Raw genomic sequence first — 25,497 nt, 5'->3', positions numbered from 1 at the left:
TGCCGCCGAAGAAAAAGCGAACTTGGCCCGCTAAGACGAGAGCGGCGTCTACTCCGCCTGTGCTACCGATTGCAAACTCTTTGCAACACTGCGAGATGAGGATCCTGCAACACGATACCAACAGCAACATCAACAGCAGCAGCAACAACCGCACCAACATAAGCAGCAGCTTCCTCCTAGTGTGCTGCAGCATGAGGAGAACTATAAGCTTTCAAAGAACGGGCTGAAAGAGAACCTTGCTGGATCTTTCACCGCTTAGCAGTTTGGCGACGACAAGCTAAACTCGCGCTCCCTAATACAGCCGATTATGTCAAGATTCTGGAGGATGTGGGCGCCGAGAGTACTCCAAGCTGTACATTTGTCGTTAAAACCGAAATGGGTGAAAGCTGTTATCAACTGAATTCCTCGGACTGTACCTCAAGAAGGCGTTACAGCAGTACTAGGTGAAATGGATTGCCTGGCTCAAGATTCTAGGTACAGGAAAGATACCCTCGAAGAGAGTCGTCATACTATCTGATACTGAGAAGCACCACGAGATATTCCGAATGGAGCAGTTCTACGACCTTGTAGTTACTGTTGATAAACGGTGTTCCAGTAGGGGCCTCGTGCAGTTCAAAAATTGTGCAAATGGCTCTGAGCACTATGGGACTTAACATCTGTCATCAGTCCCCTAGAACTTAGAACTACTTAAACCTAACTAACCTCAGGACATCACACACATCCATGCCCGAGGCAGTATTCGAACCTGCGACCATAGCAGTAGCGCGGTTCCGGACTGAAGCGCCTAGAACCGCTCGGCCATAGCGGCCGGCTCCCCGTGCAGTGTTAAAACTGTTATGATTTGTATCACAGTGCATGTTTCTACACCTTGCTGCCTCGATGTGTTAATTGTGGCCAGAGACATGAAAGGGGCAAGTGGCCCTTGAAGCGAGAGTCACCTGCGGTCTGCTGCTTCTGTCAAGGAAATCATCCAGTCAGCTAAGGTGCTTCGTCCAGCACAAGAATGCTCGAAGACGGCAATTTGGACTCCTGCCCCTCCGCTCACAGGAAGCCACCTAGAAGATGTCATAGACCTTCATCCGCAAGCTAAAGATTGTTTTCACCTCGCAGCACCAGAAAAGCCACGTAGTGCAGCTGCGGCCCTTATTAATGGAGTAACGACCTGCTAAAATCAGACAGAATTTGACAGTAGTAGAAGTAGACCGTGGGATTTCTACTGACCAGCAGACGAATCTCCGGACCGTAACAGGGGGGGCTCGACCAGTCAGCGCCCCCAGGAAGTACTCAGGCCTGTCGATGGCAATACAGATCTTGCTGTGTTGATTCGTGAACTTAGGCAGACTGCCACTGATCTTAAGGAAACGCTGGTCGATGTACCAGCGCTCATTATCTCAGCTCTTCGAGAAGCTGTTGGAGGACTCTTCCACATTACCAGCGATACCAAACAGAGTAGCCATACCTTGGATTAGGCATATGGCGGATGTCACCTTTGCCACTTGGAATGCTACAAGCATCTTCTGTAAGTTGAAGAAGTTTGAACTTTTCTTGAGCGCAAACAGTGTTGACATTCGTATGGTCTGTGAGACTCGCCTGGTAGCCCGGGTCTGCGCTCCTGAGAACTTGCAAGCTATCCCGAGAATGGTAACCAGCCGGACGTTCTGGACTTCTACATACTCAGGAACATCCCAGGAGGTCACAACTGAAGCCGTTCATGTGCTCTCTCAGACCGTGTCCCCGCCGTTTTATCTGCCAGTTTAGCACGGCCAAGACCGACTGGGGCGACTATCGTCGCATACTACATCGTACTCTCACAACACATCCGTTACTAGCCGACGCTAATGACGCGGCCGCTACCTGCATCACAACGGCCATCACACAAGCCGTCACTCTAGCCACGGTGGACGCCGGCCGCCGCCCTGAAGAACTCCCACAGGAGATCCTTCTTATACGAGAAAAGAACTCCTCGACTAAAACAGTGACGTCTCACGAAACAATATGACGTTAAGAGGCGGCTCAATCTTCTCCAGCAGCACGTTAAAGCAGCCCTCACCGAATATCGTAAAAAAACGGTGGATAGGCAAGTTGGCATCGATCCCACCGACTACTGGCCCGTGGGACGTAGTCCGAAATTTCACGAAAAGACATTCCAAGATACCTCCATTAATAACTCCCGACTGGCACACCTATAGACTATACGACAGAGCTAATGCTATCGTCGATGTGTTTGAGAGCACATTCACACTTGTGAAGGACCCCATAAATCAGGCCAACTCGGGGTGGTTGAAGACAGACTTCAGGTCCACCTCGCAGCAGACCCTGAAGGCGCAGAAGTCCAAGACACAGAAGCTATAAATGAAGTAGTAGTCCGGTGGGCACTCCAATGTCTTCCCCACCAGAAGGCGCATGGACTCGACCTCAACACTGCTCCAATGCTCTGGGAACTACCACCGACAGCAAACGTGCAAATCACCCGCTTGTTCAATGCTATACTGCGCCAGAAAAAGTATCCTGAGATTTGGAAGAAAGCAGTCGTCACTGCGGTGCCCAATTCGGAAACGAATCGTGCAAAACCAACCAATCGACCTGTCAGCCTTCCCTCAACTCTCAGCAGGGCACCTGAGAGAGTTCTGCTGCCCTGACACCTCACTACTGAAGAAGTAGGCAGGTCAAAAATTTGGGTTTCGTGAAGGCCATTCCACCTCTCTCCAACTCTTACAGGTGGTCGAGCACGTCATCCGGCCTTACAACAATAGGGAGATGGGCGGCATGATTCTCCTCGATGTGTCACGAGCTTTTGGCAGTCTTTGGCACTGAGGACTAATTTACAATTTTTCACATATGGCTTATCGAGATACTTGGTACATCTACTTGCTAGTTATGTGGACGGTAGGACCTACGTCGTGCGAGTTAAAGATGCCACCTCTGCGAGCCACGTTCTTGCTGGAATCCCGCAGGGCTCGGTGGTGGGCCCTGTCTTGTACAGCGTTTACACTTTCGACTTACTTGTCTCACCCCGAGTTGAAAAATATATCTACACTGACGGCACTGCCCTGATCTGCGGCCACCGACGTCCGGTGGCGGTTCATCGCCAACTCCAGACTGCCTGCCCTGATTGAGCTTCTAACTGGAGAATTCAGTTTAGTGCTGCTAAGATCCAGGCACTACTACTTACGAGACGACGGCTTGTGGTAGAGGATAAAATCACATTACGTGACACACCCAGTCCTTGGGCACTGAAAGCCAAATACATGGGAGTCACTCTTGACCGGTAGTTGACCTGGAAGCATCATGTCTACGACACCGAGAAGAAGGCGTCGTCTGCGCTCGGAGCTCTTTATCCCCTGCTGAATGAACGTTTCACAATGGCGGTGCAGTGTGGCCTTCGAATATATAGAGCGTCCATCTGGACTATCATAGATTGTGCCTGTTCAGTCTTGAGGACAGCTGCCAACACACATATAGCAAAATTGCAGCGCCTCCAGAATATAACACTTCGGCGCATTTTCCGCGCATCACATAACTTCCCAGCAGTGAAATTACCTTGAAGTAACCAACTGTGCTCGCGCGATTTAAGAACACACAGAGAAGCTGCATCAGAAGATACAATCACCACCAAGCGCCCTCATACAGAGTCGTTATGAAGAAGATGAGCGCTTTAAGTGGCCCGTGGCCTTGTTTGAAAGCAGTAGGCCCATGTGAGTTTATTATTACTGTTAATATCTCTTTAAGGCGCCCATGAAGAAAACCGATATCCCTGGAAGCACATACTACTCACCATCATAGATCAGATGCGACAGGCAATACCTTCGGGTAATACACTGCACTCAAACGACGAATAAGAGCAATCTATTCAGAAGAAGCTTTACAGAGCGCTGTACTCTGGTGATTCGTGTGGAAGCGTTTCCGACTTGGTTATGAACGCACAACGGGAATTAAGAGACACTGAACGCGTAATGGTAGTAGGACCTAGACACACGGGACATTCCGTTTCGGGTCCGCCGCTCGTGGTCTCGCGGTAGCGTTCTCGCTTCCCGAGCACGGGGTCCCGGGTTCGATTCCCGGCGGGGTCAGGGATTTTCACCTGCCTCGAGATGACTGGGTGTTTGTGTTGTCCTCATCATTTCATCATCATCCAGGAAAGTGGCGAAATTGGACTGAGCAAAGATTGGGTAATTGTACGGGCGCTGATAACCACGCAGTTGAGCGCCCCACAAACCAAACATCATCATCATCATCATTCCGTTTCGGAAATCGTTAGGGTATTCCATATTCCGATACCCACAGTGTCAAGAGAGTGCCGTGAATACCAGATTTCAAGCATTGCCTCTTACCACGGATAACGCAGTGACCGACGGCCTTCACTTAACAACCGAGAGTAGCGGCGTTTACGTAGAGTTGTCAGTGCTAACAGAGAAGCAACACTGCCTGAAATAACCGCCGAAATCAATGTGGGACGTACGACAAACGTATCCGATAGGACAGTGCGGTGAAATGTAGTCTTAATGAGCTATGGCAGCAGACAGTCGACGCGCGGTCTTTTGCTAACAGCACGACGTCGCCTGCAATGCCTTTCCTGGGCTCGTGACCGTACAGGTTGGACCGTAGATGACTGGAAAACCGTGTCCTCATCAGATGACTCCCACGTTTAGTTGGTAACAGCTGACGGTAGGGTTCGAGTGTGGTGCAGACCACACTAAGCCACGGCCCCGAGATGTCATCAAGGCACTGTGCACGCTGGTGGTGGCTCCACAATGGCGTTGTCTGTGTTTTCGTAGGATGCACTGGTTACTCTGGTCCAACTGAAATGGTTATGTTCGGCTACTTGGAGAGCATCGGCAGCCATTCAAAGATGGAATTTTTATGGATGACAATGCGCCATGTCAGCGGGCCACAATTGTTCGGCACTGGTTTGAAAAGCATTCTGGACAATCGAACGAATGATTTCGCCTCCCAGACCGCCCGACACGAATGGCACCTAACATTTATGGGACATAATCGAGAGATTATCTGGTGCACAAAATCCTGCACCAGCAACACTTTCGCAGTTACGGACGGCTATAGAGGTAGCAATGCTGTATAATTCTGCAGGGGACTTGGAAAGACTTGTCGATTCCAGGCCAGGCACTACACCGGCCGCTACAGTCTGGAACCACACGACTGCCACGGTCGCAGGTTCGAATCCTGCTTCGGGCATGGATATGCGTGATGTCCTTAGGTTAGTTAGGTTTAAATAGTTCTAAGTTCTAGGGGACTGATGACCTCAGATGTTAAGTCCCATTGTGCTCAGAACCGTTGGAACTACACCGGGCAAAAGGACGTCCGTACGATATTGGGTGGTATCCCACGATTTTTGTCACCTCAGTTATATAGTAACTAGCAAAGCTATAAGAAAGGCAGTGATGCTGGCTAATGTACCTCTGGTAGTTAGACATGATTTTCTTGTACATATTTCATTTTTCTGCTGGACAAAAAGTTGTTTGGAGAATCCCTTACAGATACAAATGGTTCAAATGGCTCTGAGCACTATGGGACTTAGCTTCTGAGGTCATCAGTCCCCTAGAACTTAGAACTAATTAAAAAATGGTTGAAATGGCTCCGAGCACTATGGGACTCAACATCTTAGAACTCTGAAGTACTTAAACCTAACTAACCTAAGGACATCACACACACCCATACCCGAGGCAGGATTCGAACCTGCGACCGTAGCAGTCCCGCGGTTCCGGACTGCAGCGCCAGAACCGCTAGACCACCGCGGCCGGCAACTAATTAAACGTAACTAATCTAAGGACATCACACACACATGCATGCCCGAGGCAGGATTCGAACCTGCGACCGTAGCGGTCGCGCGGATGCGCTATCTTCGAATAATATTGTACCTGATACGTTTACTTTGTGATTTTTTATTTTTTTACCAGTTGAGGATAATAGAAACATATCTACAGGAAAATAATCAGCGAGGATGGCACCGCAGAGTGCGTACTCGAGGTCGTGGAGGAAGTTGTAGATGAGGAGCACGTGAGGGGATTTTCCTTTTTTTTTTTTTTTTTTTGCGTCTGGCGCTACTTAGCTGGGAGGACAACGGCGCGCGCGAGTCGCGAAGGATAAGGTGCAGCAAGGAGGAGGAGGAGGAGGAGGAGGAGGAGGCGAGAGCGGGAAGAGCGCTGGAAGCTGGCGGGGCAGCGCGCGGCGGCGTCGGCCGGCGGGCCCGCAGTGAAAGTGGTCGGCCTCAGTGTGCACGCGACCCGCGCGCCGTGCTGTTGTGTGCGAGTGCCCGTCTGTGCCATGCCGCCGCCGACGCGCCGCCCGCCCGCTGCCCGCTACTAGTGTAAGTCCGCCTGAGCCGCAGCAGCACCACGGGACACGTCTCACTCTGTCTTCTGCAGTTACCTCACCGTCGTACATATCCACGAGAGAGAAAAAAAAAAAAAAGTCTGACGAACCCTCGTGCAAAGCGTTCCGGTTACCGATACCCGCGTATAGACCATTCCGCGATAGTGTGGACGCCTCAGCCCGCGGCGCCGAGCCGGCGTGCGCGGCCTGAGTTACGTAACTGGCGGCCACCGCTCCGCGGAATTGGGCGAATCTGTGATTGGGGAGAGTGGCGCGCGGGCGCGTTGCGTGCGCCTTCGCTGACAACTCACTGCCCCGACAACCGCCGCTCTGTTTTTCCAGCTCGAATCTAACAGCACAGTCCGCAATTTATTGGGTTCGTTTACTCTTTTGACACCACATATGTCTCTCTATTTAGTTCTTTTTTTTTTCCCACCTCGCGAAGAGTTATCGTGCTTTCGGTAGCGAAAGATGTTGGCTATTACGTTTTCTGAGGCTCTATTTTCGCATCTTATCTTACCTCGAGATATCTTCAGCCTGTGTCTTTAGGGTGAATCGACTATATTTCGCCACGAATGACGTTGGAGAAAAAGCTTAACCTCTTCAAGTGCAGCGATCCTAATGCAGTCGTTACCAATGCAGATTTACTTTACTGATTCGATTCTGGAGAAAGAAAAGAATTCTCTCGTTTGTACTCGTACGTACATAGAATGCGAGAATTTTCACCAATTCGCCTTCCACGTTATCAATGGATATTAAGTGATGGCGCAGTACGAAATTGACTATGTGAACAAAAAGTGGTTATTTCCGGCGATCTGTAGCTCGCAGAAAACGGGCAGTGTCTGTAACAGCGTTTCCAGGAACGCATCTGCTCGGGGCTGAGCGCTGGCAGCCACTGCTACCTTCGTAAACAGCTCCTTCCATTTCCATTTACGTGCATATATACGCGATCATCCACAAAGGTCAGCTGTACTGTTCCTGCGCATGTACTAACACATTTCACGTCACTTACGTTATGAACATAATGGGAATTTAGGACCGCCTGATATGCAAAGAACTGTTGTTTATATATCCCCAAATATGCTTCAGCGCCTTTATGCCGCCACCATTGCGTTTGTAATCAATTCCGTGAAATGAAAACATGTTTTATGTACTAATTATTCGAACGAAATTTAGGCCTAAAAGCAGTTTATATCTTTTCTGGTTATTACTTCATTTTCTACGTTTCTGAATTCTGTGGAAACCTCTTCACATTACTGCATGGCGGTAGCTTGTTATCTGCCAGTAAACGATGTTACTGTCAGTCGGTTGGCGAGTTAACAAATCTCATTACCTATAAAACGTATTTTTGTTGCGCAAAAATATTTCGCAACTATATTTTGCGATTTTAGCGCAGTTGGGGTGCGTAACAAACTCGTTTTTCCATTTGGAAAATATTTTATGGCATTTTTACGTGCAGCTCCTAAATTTTGCCTGAAGGTGCAACAGAAATGTAAGAGTATAGAATTCTGTGCCTTGGAAAAGTTGTGGGTAATTAATAACGCAAATATTGCAAGATTAATACAGTTTTTTTCCCTCTGTAACGACAAGCAGATGCACAACGAGCAATGACGGATCTGTTCACAAACATGTGCTGTTACAAAAATTACTTAGCTTTCGAAATTAATCAGAAGACGTATTAATGATTCAAGCACAAAAGGTGTTAAATATTTCAGCTAAATCGTGTGATCAAACTAGTATGTCTAAACACAAAAACCTGTAGCCCCGTGCTACATGCTATTGCTTTGCCGAAGAATGGTGAGCTGATCTAACCGCGAAAAACGCATTCCTTAATTTCGGCTTACCAATTATCGAGACGTTACAGTAGCAGTAACTTGTGTTCGACGCTGCTCTATCCAGGGTTGGTCACAAGTGTGAATTTCGTCGGAAATACGTCATATTTTTTTTACATGTTTGTTTATTTTGAGTGTACTCGTCCTTTACGTGGCGTTTGAAGATGTAAACGCGACCAATGTTACTTAGTTGCAGCGTTTCAGAGGCAGTCTGTAAGGCGTATACTTTTGCCCTAAGAGACCACATACATTACGTGATTCTACAATGTATAGCAGCCCTCGAAAGAACTAACCTGAGAGTGAAATATTTCAACACAGGACGACGAACGTCAATTTCTTCTCAAATCTTCTTTTCAGAACGAAATTAGAATATTACTTACAGAAACATCAAGAGAAACTGAAAACTGTAGTTATAGCAGTGAAGATAGGTTGGCAGGACCGTTAGGAAGGAACGGCTGGAGCAGGTTGTGAAACTGCTTTCTTGGCGTCAGCCAGCATTGCCCCTCTCATTTGCATGCAGAGCCACTCCTTCACGGCACACTTTAAAATAACAATTTTGTCATCCGACTCCTTTATCCTCGCGGCCCGCAATCCATACCTGGCCTCACAGACAGTTTTATAGATACAGAATGCTTATTTCTCATGCGAAACCGCTGAATGTAAAGAATCGTTCACACTTATTACAAGAAAATCTTCTATATATCGAAAGAAATTAGAAGAAGTCAATTCTAATACGATTTTCTTGAGACTGACATACCTAAAGAGAACACAAAGAAAAATTTTGACTGCGAAATACTTTGTTGATACACGAGACTGTTAATCTCCAATATATCGACAATACTTTTCTAAGGCAGGTTGTCGGAGCCAATGATGTCATTTCTTTATTGCTCTCTTTTGCTCTAAAGGTTATACGAGACGGAGGTTACCTTTTTAGTTACAGAAAGACTTTTCCGATATCAAAGAAGCACGTAATCACATATGATAAACGTTGTTACTTCTCACGCATCCTTTCAAACGTGTTTCAGTAGCGTTAAGAGAAAGGGAGTCTAACACCAAAAGCATTCACTTACACAGCAAACAAAGTTCGCACTTTACTTATTAATATTCAATACCGATTGGTATAAAAACGCAATTTCAACTAAGTTTACACCCATGTTAGAGCACTTTTGACCATCTTCCTTCTGTACGTACATCATTGCGATTGCCAGAGACTCAGCGGTACAGAGCAATATGTGGGGATTACTCAAATGATCAGTTCGCAGCATTACACCAGGCTTATGGAAATTAAGTTTTTTCATTTATTTTACTTTCACAAGAATGCTTCAGATTAAACTATGCAAACTTTACAGTTTAGTAACTGAGAATTATGACGACCTGTTTCGTTCATTTATCAATTTATACTTACGCTGCTGATAGCCTCTTGCTCCAGTCTTCGACTGTAATTGGACCTCAAATGCTCAGTGACATGTATTCTACTACTTCGTGCTTGTTAAAACAAAACACAACAGTATGGAATCCCATAGATATTTTTTTCCCAGATCGTGCAGCTAAAATCAGAAATTCTGAAAAGACGGACAAAAAAAGAAAAAAAAGAAGAAGAAGAAAAGGAAAGCGGCAATGGCTACTGCTTCTATTTGTACTTCACTGAACTATAATTTAAAGGAAAACCAGAACATAAAGGAACCCCTGATTATATTTGTCGTTTCCCACATTATATAGCAGCAGAACCATGAACCAACTAATAAGCAATCATGACCTAAGAACAAATGATACATAGGATCATTTCGTTTCATTATTCAGCTTTTCCGACTTTTCAGCAGTGACAGAGAGCGTCGTACGGTCATAAACAATACAGAACTGTGCCTAACGAGGCATTAGTCGCTGAAAATCGTTAAAAAAACCTCGTTAATTATGAACGGAAATATTCAGTTAATCACGTGTCGTAATAATTATTCATTCAAAAATAAAGCGAGAATTGATTCAAATGTTGAATTATATATCACAGGGCTTTATTAGGCATAATCTAATTGAAGGGGCCCTTTTGCGAATTTAGAAGTAACTTTACTGCTGCTTATGGGGGAGGACAGTTGTCGTTTAACGTGGAAACCAGACCATATAGCTAGCTGATGTTTTCACATACAAGAGTCCACGTCTATGTTGTTATCACCTACATGTTGTCTCAGAATGTTTATTACAAGAGCCGGCCGACGTGGCCGAGCGTTTCTGGAACCGCGCGACCGCTACGGTCGCAGGTTCGAATCCTGCCTCGGGCATGGATTAGTTAGGTTTAAGTAGTTCTAAGTTCTAGGGGACTGATAACCTCAGACGTTGAGTCCCATAGTGCTCAGAGCCATTTGAACCATTTTTTCATTACAAGAAAATAAATACATTTTTTACATTACGGTGCAGAAGCGAATTATTTTCTAATTAAACATGTGTAAGCTGGTGACACAGCGCTGCAGGCAACTTAAGATCGATTGGTTCATGACTATGCTCCCAACAACTTATTTTGACAACAGTCGAAATGCACATGTCTCTCACGTCGCTGAACAATGTTAAAAATGATTTGTTCCTACTTAAATTCATATCTTGACACGTATAGTTTGTGCAAATACAGACCTAAACTACTTAAAACAAGGAAACAATGTGGAATCGTTATTTGTTTGTCACGTTATTTTACGTGAAAACAAGAAGGAAGGTTATATTTTAAGATCCAGCTGACGTCCAGTTTATTACAGGCGTGGCACTAGTTACGTTAGACAGAAATGGAGGAAGAAATAAGTCGTGGATTTCTTGAAAGAACAATCTTTTCATTCGTGCGAAACCGGGAAGAGCTTAAATATGAGAGAACAGAAATCTGAAACCTAGTTAGTCTGCCGAGGAGCCTAGCATATTAATCACTTAACTATATCCTTTACATTATTTGACGACTATGAGATTTGCATTTTAGGCGGTAAAGGATGTCATGAATGGATTGTTGTGGAAAAACTCCTAATTCGATGATCATTTTAGTTAATATATATCACACCAATAATATCACACCATCTGTTGTACTTCTAAATTTGAAGCAAAATACGATTTATTTTTACGAGTGTGTAAGTAAAATAAGTGTGAGTAAAATAAGAAGCTTACAAGGAGGACGGGAAGAATCATGTTAAGTAGCTGTTAGCAGCAAGATTTCTTTATGGCTTTATGAAAGTAACATATCTGCTTTGACTATCACATGTAATGCTTAATCAGACGTATCGTTAACAGAGCCAGATCAGTTAGAATGGGGAAAAAATTTCACACGATGCGTTATTTAAAGTTAGCGTTTCTCCCATTTCATCGTAGAAAGTTGGTCTATGAGTATCTGAAGCATCCATCGATTTCGTTAGGACTAATTACTTAGTAGTGTTTCTTGAATCTGAATGTTACATCGTCTGCAATATACTTGACCTTTTCACAGCTACTTCCACGTACTCTCCATTTAGACATCGAACGGATTATGTCAAGCGAGCTTTAAACACACTAAGCTCTCCTGATCGTGATTTATTGTGTATCATTATTCAACGACTGTGCTCAACGTACTTTATGACCAAATGGACCATGAAATTTAAAGCTAAACGTGTCCTGTGTTCAGGGAGTTTAGAGTCGAGTATTCCATTTCTTTCTTTCTTTTTTTTGCATCACGTTTTTTGTCGAGTTGTTCAGTTAAGATCGTATCTGGGACAAGTTTGTGTTGGTGAGGCTTTGGGCGGCACGTATATGTCTGAGGGAAGAGGGCCACATTGTTACCATTTGACTCGTTTGCTCGGACTTTCCCACTTACGCCTCTTCCGGCGGAGCTAACGCCATCTTTAAGCACCAGGGCCCGCACAATGACGCTCTCATCCTTCACTGACCTTCAGGCAATTTATTTCAAATGATGGCACGGTGCCTCAGTCACTAGCTCGTTTTCCTGGAGGTGGCGCTGAACAAAGTGACGCAGTGGTAAGACCACTTAGATTTATGTTATGCGTTACTTCCTCAAACAGCGTAAGGCAAATCCTGGATGGTTGCCCTGTAAAATACACGCAGATTACATTAACTGTCCTTCGTCTTCTCTCTTTATTGACGTCGACGGGACGTTCTCCCTTCCTTGCGGATGCACACATGATATTTAACCGTTCGTATCTACTGTTGTATTTTGAACATCTTATGGGCTTATTTCATCCACTGACGACATCCAACCAGTATCCGAAAGGACATGTCGTTCCCTGATTTTGGTGAGAGTTAAGAATTTATGCGCCTACTTTTGAGTCGTACTAAACGGATTTATCGCTAGCCACAGGACTAGCACTCATCTGACGTTGGAAACGAAAGTGCGATCACATCAAAAGGGTAATGGGTAGGAGGACATAATGGATGTTTAGTTTTTTTTTCTCATTTCATATCCAATCAATGATGTAGAGCTTTAGTGGGAGTCTTCTTTGTAGGTGTGTTTACCTCCTGAAACTCCTCATAGGGCAACAACAGGGACTGGGTTTTTGTCACGATTGCAATCACGATTAAAATTAACACACAGGATGATCGTTGTCTAAAACGACTACTCATAAGCAGTTTAAAGTGGCATCGTTCTGAAAATACGTTCGGACACCTATATTAGTCTACCATTTGAATATGCGTACCATATCTGCAGGGTAAGCTCGTATTAATAAGTGAAACTAATGTGAAGGCATTCTCAGGCGGGATGTGAGCATCTACGATCACAAACAACAGGATCCAGCGTATCACATTCTTAGTCAGATGTTGATCTGTACGGTGCAAGATTTCTTTCTTGGCTGGACCAAGTAGACGCCGTTTTAAATTATATTTTTCGGAAGTTAAAGTGCTTTTTTTATTTTTAATTATAGCTTGCGTGCTATGAAAATATACGGTGTCAAGCCGCCGACACATTAAAGGCCTACAAGAAAATGCGTCGTCCTTTGTGCCAATTGCTATAATAAAATCTTATGCAATCGCGGTCGGAGGTTAAATGTGATACAATACAACATACTCGAAAGGTATGGATGAAAATTTAAAGTTCGGGCGACGTTTAATTCATCCAGTCGTTGATAAAGATGACGTGAGACCTTCGCCTGAGAAACTTGGAACGTGTGTAGGGAAACAAGGGACAGGTTCAAACTTCGAACAACTTAATATTGTAAACGAGAATATTGCATTTGATTGGCCTTTGTCTTCGAAATACACAAAAACAAATGGCTCTAAGTACTATGGGACTTAACATCTGAGGTCATCAATCCCCTAGACTTAGAACTACTTGAACCTAACTAACCTAAGGACATCACACACATCCATGCTCGAGGCAGGATTCGAACCTGCGACTGTAGCAGCAGCGCGGTTTCGGACTGAAGCGCCTAGAACCGCTCGGCCACAGCGGCCGGCACGGAAAAATACTATTTTCGATTAACGACTGGGTTGACAAATTTAACTTGTCACAGATGTTCTAAACTTTATTTGCTTGCTAAAATCTGTTGTCACGCATATTTTTTTCCAGGGAGAAGTTATCTTTTCAAATTTTTAAGCGTCTTGAAATACATCGACATCTCCATAATCTTCTTCGGGGGTCTTCTCTGCCCATCTCCGACAATCGCTAATAAAGTTAACGCGGCTGTATCACACGTTTATAGTTTCTGGAGCAAAATATTTGTGTTGGGCACCCAGGTGTAGTCCACAATTGCCGCTGCGGTCTCTGAAGACGACGCACGAGGCGATCGCTTCTCATCGTTCACGATGTTAGAAACCACGTTCCGTTCACGTTCTCTTTCGCCTGTCGCGCAAGCACTGCTAAAGTCTGCAACTACCGGGGTTATCCCGAATTAAGTGTAATGAACTGCTCGCCAGCATGTATCCTGTATAGTCTGTGGTCTCCCTATGATTCATATGGTATTCTTACTTGTATATATGGTTGCGTTCAGCTCTTCCTTTCTCTTGCCGTTGCTGCTGGCAGAGGCTAGTAGATCACCAAGTACCACGGAACGCACAGTTACTGACGGAAAAGTTAACGAAACGCTTTCGGAGCCTTCCGCACTGAATGTCGTCACACGTCTGTGCAACGGAAAGAGACTGTACCATAGTTCAGCAAGGGTCTTCTCTGGTGCCCAGCCACCACCTCGATGACGATGAAGGCACACATTAGATCTAAGGTTCACCTCAGTATCAGCCCCGAAATTCTTCACATTGTCACTTAAAGCTATTAATTAGGCACCATCTACCACCACGGTTAATCTGAGGACACTGCTGAAAACTAAAAGCAGCAGTGTCATCGAGGAATCATAAAAAGCATGAAATGTACACCACTCATGATCAGTGGCGATATAAATAATAATTAGCAATAAACTACAGTATCACAAAAACTGCTTCTCTTTGTCACCGTGAAGACATTCCATAACACTTTCGCTCTAATCGCCCAGATTCAGAGTGACATTTGACGTGTTTCTTGGTATTCCTCCTCACGATGGTTAGACTATAATTCGCTATTCGCTGATTTGGGTTTAACCCAATACTTTTAGACCAGTTGCTAAGTGATATTTTCCCACACGCTTCTGTTTAGGAGCGAGGTTCACATCTCCCTTCAGCTATCCTGATTTAAGTTTTACTCATATCCTTCGTTATTCTGCTGCTCGGTTTCCAAAGAAAGAGTTGCGAATAAAGAGCACGGCTTTATGTTGTGCACCTCCTCGGGCACAGTGAATGCGGTTCAGACCACTGACAGTTCCTAATGGCCCTGAAAGGCGATGTTAATTATAGACGCGCCACATATTCGTGTCAGCCATACCATCGGGCACGATGTTGCGAAGTTAAATTAGAAAATTAGAAACCCATATGTAGTCGTCATTTTAACTAAATTAAGCTGCACTTGCTAGAATTTATTATGTGTCACCTGCCAGCGTGCCACTGGCTGCATTGATGCTTATATCGTAGCTTGTTAAACAGTTGAGCATCATGTTGAAGTAAATACCGGATGCACAACTGCTATGATGCCAGGCGACGCCATAGGTGAGTCCACCAGTAGTACTGTGATGAACTGCACACATTCCCATTCCAGCTGATTCTTTAGGGCAGATGTAAACCCCAGAGTCTCATTTTCTACTCAAACGCTCCTACCGCTAAATTCCTAAAATGCAGCGTCCTACCATAAAATTTCCTTCTAGCAGAGGAGACGACGTTATCCGTTTGCCAGACGTTTCTCTGACTGGACACATGTAGCTGGCGCCTATGCCGGTATCCTCTTAGTACCAAGGGACTACGCACTTATATCAAAGAAATTTGACTGAGAAATACAGTCAATACCTCTTTGGTCACATGTGAAAGCCATTTTTCCTGCTTGTAATGACGTAAGGATTATATAGATATATGGCCATTTGTGGTTTAAACTCCCCAGGTAAATCACAACAGTCAATTTCTGGTATCCATTTCATCCTTTACGAATGACTCCTCGAAGGAAATTACAATGAAATGAATACCCCTAGCTGCATACAGGCGTTGATATAAGTCAACGGGGACAGTTGAAAATGTGTGCCCCGACCGGGGCTCGAACCCGGGATCTCCTGCTTAAATGGCAGACACTCTACCCATCTGAGCCACCGGGGACACAAAGGAAAGTGCGACTGCAGCGACTTAGCTCTGGCACGCCTCCCGTGAGACCCACATTCCCAACTCCTCGAAGATATTGAGAACACTTTTTTAGTGAAGCAGTTCTGATCGTCCAACACAGCTACTATAAACTCTGCAACTTCTCAACCATTACAAAAGAAGGGTAGACCAGTGACAAACACTTTGCTCTCGGAAGCAATGGAGGAAGATTTCAGTTTAACGTCCAGTCGATATCGAGGTCAATAGAGACGGAGCATAAGCCCATAATGTTCTAAGGATGGGGAAGGATGTCGTCGGTGCCCTTCTAAACGAACCATCCCGGAATTTGCCTGGGGTGATTTAGGGGAATAATGGGAAACCTAAATCTGGATGGCAGGACGCGGGTTTGAATCATCGTCCTCCCGGATGCGAGGTCAGGACACTAACCACTGCGGCACCTCGCTCGGTTTTTCTTTCGGCGTCCTCTGCGAAGTCGAGATTTAATCAGTTCCTTAATATTTTGAAGCTCGAAGTATCTCATGTAGGGGTAATTAATTAACACTCCTAATTTTTTTCACATTATAGTAACAGTCGGAAAACAGTAGCAATATGCTTGATCGATAGTCCACTGTTCAAACAAATGATATTTCAGGCCATACTAGACTACTTTTCAACTTCGACACATGTAACTGAATATTACTTCTGATCTAGCGGTTGCATATTTACTTGTAAAACTATTTTTTTTTTAATTTTTCCACTCCGCTAACATCCACTTCCGATCTCGCATCACCAAATTCCCCCTCTTCTCAGCGGCTCTTAGCGTCACTCCGAGTTCAACTACTGCCGAGGGAGGTGGTGCAATGGTTAACACAATAGACTCGTATTTCACAGGAGCAGAGCTCAAATCCCTGTGCTGCTATCCGGTTTTATGCTTTTCAATCGCAGGAGGTGAATGCTGGGAGGGTTCCTTTGTAAGTGAGAAGCGAGATGTTGGTCGCAAATACCTTATAGGCAGCTGGCACAATCTGCCGTCTAATCTTATTAGCGCGATAGGAGACCATTTACTCTATCTGTTCAAGATCCGATCTTTGCATCTAATGACATCCCGCAAGTCCCGAAATATTTACTCCGACGCTACCGTCGTATTCTACCACAAAAGTGATATAAATAAAAGACGCGTTTCATAAGATTCTAAACCGCATCGTCACGGAATGGCATCCAGCGGACACGGAAGACTCTCTGACATCAACATTTATGGTTTTGAAGCGTGGGCAAATCCGGGCACTGCAAGAATGTGTACACAGCCCCGTTGTTTTCCTGTCTGTAAACAGAATGATTTCTGTCTGCTATATGTTCAACGTTGTTTCCTAAATCGTATATGTAAATCAACAATTGATATTTCATCACTGAAACTAGACAGATGGCTTCTGCCTTACAAAGTCCGTATTTTGTGATTATTTATTATTCGGTGAAATCTTGCCCTCTTTGAAACACCTTAGTTTTATAATTACGTGCAGACATCGAGTCAACCGCAGTGTATTGTATAAATGTTACCGAATGGATATTGGTGAGTAAAAAATGTAAATCAAGCTATAATTTAAACTGTCTTGTATTTATACATTCTTCAAAAGAACAGGTGAATTACAGCTTGGGAATCAAACCGTTTATCAAGCAGTGGTCTGTGAACAGTCGTCTGAAAAGAACATCCAGGGCAGACGTCGTTCAGAAACCTCTGACCCACAAAGGCTGCTACAAAACTCAGCTGCTCTTATACTTAAAAGACACAATTTACGCGCTCCACTTAACATGTTAGTCTTAAAAGCTGTCTAATGCACGGATAGTGTGAAATCACTCACCTCATCAGGGACACTACACAATTTACTCAATTTCTATAGTTGTCTAATCCATAAATACAGTGCTGGAATATAATCCTTTGCTAAAATAACTTCTTCTGAGATTGCTGTTTCAGTTAGGCGTAACGTCTCGCAATGTTGTTTGTTATTCAGTGATCTTGACTGTTTACCACGATCGCAAGTGGAGAAGATGCAGCTAGCTGCTGCGCAGAAAGGCCTCTTCTCCTACGAATGCGATGGATGACGGTTTCGGACACAGTTTCCCATCTGCAGTTTATTTTTCTCCTGTATACCGAAAAACATCGGAGATTTTGGAGGTTTGCAGGAGAAAAGTAAACTGCAGATGGAAACCCGTGTCCGAAACGGCCATCCACCGAGGCAACAGAGCATCGCATTCATACGAGACTGGCGATTGTATTAATCGTTCCAAATCACTGACTAACAAACAACATTTCGCGGCACGATCCCTCGAAGTTTGTCACAACATTTCTGGGACACTCTGTATGGGATAAATTCTGTTTCTCAGTGCTTAAAATGCTTCAGAGTTCTCATATGTCAATCTAATTTTGTATTTCATGTGAGTTTCAATTTGTAACATAGTTACTGAAGAAGGAAACTGAAAAATAACTGCTATTTTCAATATTTATCATCTTAAGTAGACTTATTCTCAAGTGTAACGACAATTAAAACATATCTGAGAAACATATTTCAAAGTGAAAGTCGATATCTAATTACTTAAATTATACATATTACACCCGTTAGTTAATGTCCTTTCTCCATTACACGTCCAGCAGAGTGCGAGCACAGTGAAAGGACTACTGAACGTACAGAGTTGTGTGTTGGAAAAGTTTTGGAGGTGACTTCGGAGCCTTCCATACTTCCAGTAGTCTAACAGACATGAATTTTGTAATTTATGAAGCACACATCGACACACACCAAGGGTGCCCATCTTGAATCTTTGCGCCTCTTTCTACGGTGTATTTATGGTCGTGTTTTTTATTTATTTGTTTACGGTTCAGCAGGAACAACAATCGGTGTGTGACATAAATTTCGGCACGTTGACTCAAACTATCTTTCTGATATAAATATCAGTTGTTTACTCCTTATAGGTGAAAATCTGTAATTGTTATGTCGCGAAAAGTGATGTTAGCTTAATTTTCCAGTACGGTAAGTGGCATAGGCCACGAAATTTTTATTCTACGTACATCATGTGTCGAGCCTGATACTCATGTTCTATTACGGCATAGCATTCGTTGTTCGAAGAGCCACAAAGAGAAATTATTAAACGTTTTTAGTGTTGACAATTAGTTTCAAAAAGGCCTGTTACTGCTATGGACCTCGAAGACTTGTGACCCTCCCAAAGGCGTGTCATCTTAATAAGTGTGGGGCCGTTAGAATCATAGGAATTGCTGAAAACTGACAATAACCGTGAAAAGAACATATCACGACAGAGTTTTATGAAACTACTGGGACTACTACTCTAGCTACAATTCCTCTGACTGCTTTGTGAAGTCGTGTAAAAGCTGTTTTCAATAGTCATGGACACAATCTTTTTGGACCAAAGATTTTTACAACGCGTGCTGTATAACAGGAATTGACAACAGTGGTCAAAACAGTATTTTTATGTTCATCTTTCCTTCCAAAATAGCAGTACGTAACTGTAAAGTAGTAAACGGAGTGAGCACGTGGTGCGGGATGCGCTCTGGAAGAAGCAGGATTCAAATACCGTCCGGCTGTACAGCTTGAGAACTTCCGCTCTTCCGCCGCTAAAGTGGACGCTTTGGAAACGACGCGTCTTATTTCCTCCACCATACATGTCCAATCAGGGTATGAGTTCTGTCTCTAATGACGTCCTATTCGATGAAGGCTATACCCTATTCTTCCTTCTTACCTAATAAGACGGTGATTAGAAGGAGTCTTCCTACAAGCTACAATGACAACTACAGTATTGAAATAACGAAAATAATATTTATACAAATTCTTTGCATCGGTTCAATAAAAATGATGGTTGTAACGAGTGACTGGAGCCACCTAGGGATTTCAGTCTAGAATATATTACACATATTCTCTGTGTACATACTGAGTCGTAATGGTTTGTGGTAGAGATGAATTGTAGCGTCTGTCAAAGAGCGAAACATTGCCTTTTATAAAGAAGGAGAACGCTGTCGAAAAATAACAGAGACATTTCATATATTGGTATCTGTGGTTTAGTTCATCGCTACGATTGATAAAAATGTATAAAAATATGACCATCATGATGTCCGAAGGTTTCATCTGTAAGGGATGAAATACATATCACCCAACGTATGGAAAAGAGGCCCTATAGTTAATTGTAACGGCTTTACGACGATCTCGAAATACATCGAAGGAAACTTGATGTGAACAGGCAGAAGTCGGTTGATTTCATTTTAAAATAAAAAAGATACTTGCCTCCGGAAAAGAACGATATTCGCACATGAGACCAAGTCTGTCTCATTTTGCTCTGACGGATCAGATTTTATTTGTAGGTAGTACAAGAACGAATTATAGTCCCGAAATGACAATTCTACTGTACACCATGGAGGCCTCACTGAAAGCGTGAAGAGTGGGAGGTTTGGCTGTCACGAAAGGCGAACTTATTTGTGTGGCTGTGTGGTCGCATTTCTGCTGAATTAGGAGAACTTCTTTTTTAATTAGCCTTACCGGACTTTAATATGACGAAGTTTCGGCAGTGTTGCCAGCGAAGTATTGTTTTAATAAAGTTCTAGGCCCATATAATTTTAGTATAGGGTATTAGATAAGACACTCACTTCCAAATCACTAAATCATCCATCTTGAGTTAGATTTTCCGTGGTGCTTAAATCGCTTTAGCGATTGCCGAGATGTTGTTTCTGTGACACCGCGGCCAAAATCATGACTGTTCAACATTTCACTCTCACAGAAGTGGCCTATCACACCAATCTTTTTCACATACGCTCTGTGTCCCCTATTTGTCCGGCCTCCTAGGCGTCCCATGCACTTGAATAGTATTCAAATATAGGCTATATATGTATTTTTTTATGAACTCCCTTTTATAGATAAACTGCATTTGCTTCACCTATGACTGACCGTATGTGATGGTTACACTTCTTACTGGGTGGCCAAAATGAAACTGCACCTTAAGATAGGCATCCCAACTTACGTTATGCCCTCCAGGTGCAGATAATGTAAAACGGATTGCCTGTCTTAAGGTGCGTGAAATATTTTTTGGGACAGTTTTATTTTGACGACGATGAATATATGCACATTTTATTACTCCTTAATATGTGTATGAGATGACTGGCTGAAGTTGTGACCCAATAACCAATACTCCATGTATACAACGCTTTTACGTTTCCTGGAGTGCAAAACTTTTCATTTATTAACCTTAAAATCTAGTTGATTGTCTTTGCATTAAGCTGATAGTTTCCTCGTAGATAACTACATCATCTACGGGGAGCCCGGGTTTGCAGCGAATAATGTCCACTAAGTCACTGATGTATGAGGGACGATCAAAAAGTTTCCGTTCGAAGGCCACACTACCCCTTGCCTATATGTCGATGCTTATATACCCGCATCGCAGTCGCGCTGGATTGCATATAGGTAGCAGCAACGTCCTTGGACAGAAATTTTTTGATCGCTCCTTATATGAAATGAACAACAATCATTTTACACACCTGGGATACACAAGACTCCAGTGTGAGTGTATGACTCTCCATCCAGGATAACGTGCTGCATTCTTTTCAGCAGAAAATTTTTGATCTAGTGAAAAACTTCGTTATACACCCCACAGCAACGTATTTTCTTATGAGGCTACCATGTGGTACTGAATCAAAAGCTTTTCGAAAGTCTTGACACAACAAATACAGTGGTGTGTTTAAACGGCATCTGTAAAGAACGAAAACCTACTGAAGTCTACGTGAGAGTAACAGAATTCGAAAACGTCTGGCAGAGATTATCAATGCTATAGCTCTGTAATTAGATATTATGTATATTACGGGCACAATGAATACTTTTGTAGTTTTTATGATGCAGTTGTATGCTTTTGAAGGATTATTTTGTTCTACTATACACTGTAGCTCTAGAAAAGAATTATATTGAAATTTTCTTTCACATTGTAAGAAGACTATTATAGTTTGAATGCTGTAACATATAAAAATGGGATTTCGGTTAGAAGATCCCACTACATAGGCCTTTAAACAAACTTTCTCATTTCGCTACCGCTTGCGGACCAACAATTCCATAATTAAAAAATTGCGTATAACCAAGTAGTACCAAACAAATTTTGGCAAGAAACTGTCTAATTTCATAAACCAGTGCCACTTCAATAAAAACTTGGGAACTGTAGTAAGGCAGTAACTAACTACACTCCTGGAAATTGAAATAAGAACACCGTGAATTCATTGTCCCAGGAAGGGGAAACTTTATTGACACATTCCTGGGGTCAGATACATCACGTGATCACACTGACAGAACCACAGGCACATAGACACAGGCAACAGAGCATGCACAATGTCGGCACTAGTACAGTGTATATCCACCTTTCGCAGCAATGCAGACTGCTATTCTCCCATGGAGACGATCGTAGAGATGCTAGATGTAGTCCTGTGGAACGGCTTGCCATGCCATTTCCACCTGGCGCCTCAGTTGGACCAGCGTTCGTGCTGGACGTGCAGACCGCGTGAGACGACGCTTCATCCAGTCCCAAACATGCTCAATGGGGGGACAGATCCGGAGATCTTGCTGGCCAGGGTAGTTGACTTACACCTTCTAGAACACGTTGGGTGGCACGGGATACATGCGGACGTGCATTGTCCTGTTGGAACAGCAAGTTCCCTTGCCGGTCTAGGAATGGTAGAACGATGGGTTCGATGGCGGTTTGGATGTACCGTGCACTATTCAGTGTCCCCTCGACGATCACCAGTGGTGTACGGCCAGTGTAGGAGATCGCTCCCCACACCATGATGCCGTGTGTTGGCCCTGTGTGCCTCGGTCGTATGCAGTCCTGATTGTGGCGCTCACCTGCACGGCGCCAAACACGCATACGACCATCATTGGCACCAAGGCAGAAGCGACTCTCATCGCTGAAGACGACACGTCTCCATTCGTCCCTCCATTCACGCCTGTCGCGACACCACTGGAGGCGGGCTGCACGATGTTGGGGCGTGAGCGGAAGACGGCCTAACGGTGTGCGGGACCGTAGCCCAGCTTCATGGAGACGGTTGCGAATGGTCCTCGCCGATACCCCAGGAGCAACAGTGTCCCTAATTTGCTGGGAAGTGGCGGTGCGGTCCTCTACGGCACTGCGTAGGATCCTACGGTCTTAGCGTGCATCCGTGCGTCGCTGCGGTCCGGTCCCAGGTCGACGGGCACGTGCACCTTCCGCCGACCACTGGCGACAACATCGATGTACTGTGGAAACCTCACGCCCCACGTGTTGAGCAATTCGGCGGTACGTCCACCCGGCCTCCCGCATGCCCACTATACGCCCTCGCTCAAAGTCCGTCAACTGCACATACGGTTCACGTCCACGCTGTCGCGGCATGCTACCAGTGTTAAAGACTGCGATGGAGCTCCGTATGCCACGGCAAACTGGCTGACACTGACGGCGGCCAACACCGCGGTTCCTGGTGTGTCCGCTGTGCCGTGCGTGTGATCATTGCTTGTACAGCCCTCTCGCAGTGTCCGGAGCAAGTATGGTGGGTCTGACACACCGGTGTCAATGTGTTCTTTTTTCCATTTCCAGGAGTGTATGTTTGCTCTAATAGCGCAGTGCTTTGCGAGGCAATCCCTATGAGAAGTGATACGCCCCCTAACTTCCTCTGATTGATATAGCCAGTTTGGTACTTTCCCCCAGTCGAAGCATTGTCCGAACTGAAACTGGCGATCCGTGGTAAAAAAAATTATAGTATCGACCGGTGATGGTCACAGATACCTCGCCGATTCGAATGCTAAAGACACACTGTTTAGATGTTTTTGTAACCACTTTCAGTCTACGAGTACTAACGACCTGCCATTCAATAACACTAATAAAAAGCGAACTGTGGGTAGCTGAGACGCGCGTTGCTAAGAAAACGCATCAACACTATGGCGCAGACAGGCCCTGGCATGCACGTCCGAGGTGGCAGCTGCGCCGCGCCGTTCTGTGCAGGGAAACAAACATTAATAAATGTGCTACAGTAATTGTAGCCGCTCTCCGCTAACTGCTACTGCCAGTGACAATTATCTCTACGAACCCACGATAGAGAGATGTAACTGTTCTGAAACAGTACCGTACTCAAGATAGGCGCCTTTGGTTAAGATGCAACTGCGGCTTCATTGTCCGTCCTCTTTAAAACGATGCGGAACAGAAATGAATGAATCGCCCTCTAAGCAGTTAAGTGTATATCGTTATGAAACTTCCTGACAGAAAGAACTGTTCGTCGGATCGGTACTCAAATCCGCATCTTTACTCTTCGTGGACGATGAAAGTCATCGATAAGTGATCTCGGCACGACTCGTTACTAACTTAAGAACTTCAGTCAGACAATATTTTCCTGGTGTGTTTCACGAGTACTGCTCATGAAGTTCAACGTGAATTGCGACCGAAACGACCGTATATTGAAACAACAGAGAAGAAGCATTCAAAGTACTCATTCCAAAAGCGAATGTTTCGGGCTTATGGTACCTGGACTTGATCCTTATGTAATTTGGTGTCACGTTCTTCTACTGAGTCTTAAATATCAAATAACTAAAGGCGTTCCACTACTGACCTGTAAGTTCTACTATGTCCGCCCCAGTAGCTGAGTGGTCAGCTTGACGGATTGCCGTCCTCCGGGCCCGGGTTCGATTCCCGGCTGGGTCGGAGATTTTCTCCGCTCAGGGACTGGGTGTTGTGTTGTGTTCATCCTCATTTCATCCCCATCCGGCGTGCAGGTCGCCCAATGTGGCGCCGAATGTAATAAGACCTGCGCCAAGGCGGCCGGACCTGCCCCGCGAGGGGCCTCCCGGCCGATGCCGCCAAACGCTCATCATCATCATCATCATCAGTTCTACTATATAAATTTTCCGCATTAAATGTATTAGCTACGCGATGAACGCAACTGGGTGAGATAACTTTGTGTTATGATAACATCAAAACGCGAAACTTTCAGAGTCGATTCCAACCATCGTCAAGTGCATGACACGCAAAAGCACTACAATAGTGTTAAACTAAAGCCGTATATGCATATAAGTCCTTTACAACTATGCATAGCTTGGTAAGAGGAGTGTGGCTAAGAGTTCTACGCTTCCTGATACTATATATTCTTTTTCATGTCTTCAATAGTGCTGTCTCCTCAACTTGAATGTGGTCTTGTCCCTTTTTGTCACTTCGCTGTTTTTGTTAGGCTACGTAGCACAATACATTTACATACGCAACGAGAATATATCTTATAACACAAATTTTACAGAGAAGCAGGTTCCATCAAACAGTCTTACATGTCCGAAATAAGAGTACATGCTGTATAAGACGCAGTCAGATGGGAACAAGACAGATGGAGAAAAGTATATAAACTGTAGATTATTTCAAAAGTAATCGCCATAACTGTTAATACATTTATGTCACTGTGAGACAAGATGGTCAATGCAGTTATGGAAAAATGTTTGCGGTTGCACTCGGAAACATTATCGCACCCAGTCCGAAGCAACTCGACGGCCACGAATGTTTTTTTTTCAGGGCTCCAAAAATAAGGAAACCGCATCGGAAGAGATGAGGAATGTATGCGAGGATGTGTAAGGGCTTCCCAGCGAAGCTTCTCCAGCCTTGGTAAGACGTGGGGCCGCGCGGTTAGAAGCGCCATGTCACGGATTGCGCGGCCCCTCCCGCAGCAGATTCGAGTCCTCTCTCGGGCATGTCTGTGTGTGTGTGT

At 44.5% G+C, this 25,497-nt stretch overlaps 1 protein-coding gene and 1 non-coding gene across 2 annotated transcripts in view; one reads left to right on the top strand and one right to left on the bottom strand.

Annotated features, from left to right (window-relative positions):
* Nucleotides 1-6,236: 6,236 nt before the first annotated feature.
* Nucleotides 6,237-25,497, top strand: part of LOC126183342 (uncharacterized) — a 907,422-nt gene continuing 888,161 nt past the window's right edge. Inside the window, exon 1 of the mRNA XM_049925224.1 lies at nucleotides 6,237-6,325. The gene's annotated coding sequence lies outside the window, so the exon portion shown is untranslated. The remainder of the gene's footprint in view (nucleotides 6,326-25,497) is intronic.
* On the bottom strand, nucleotides 15,703-15,776 carry Trnak-uuu (transfer RNA lysine (anticodon UUU)). The gene has a single exon. It is a non-coding gene; the product is annotated as a tRNA-Lys (tRNA).

Source organism: Schistocerca cancellata, chromosome 4 (assembly GCF_023864275.1).
Source record: "Schistocerca cancellata isolate TAMUIC-IGC-003103 chromosome 4, iqSchCanc2.1, whole genome shotgun sequence".
Classification (NCBI taxonomy): Eukaryota; Metazoa; Arthropoda; class Insecta; order Orthoptera; family Acrididae; genus Schistocerca; species Schistocerca cancellata.
This window is presented reverse-complemented; position numbering and strand designations above follow the sequence as displayed.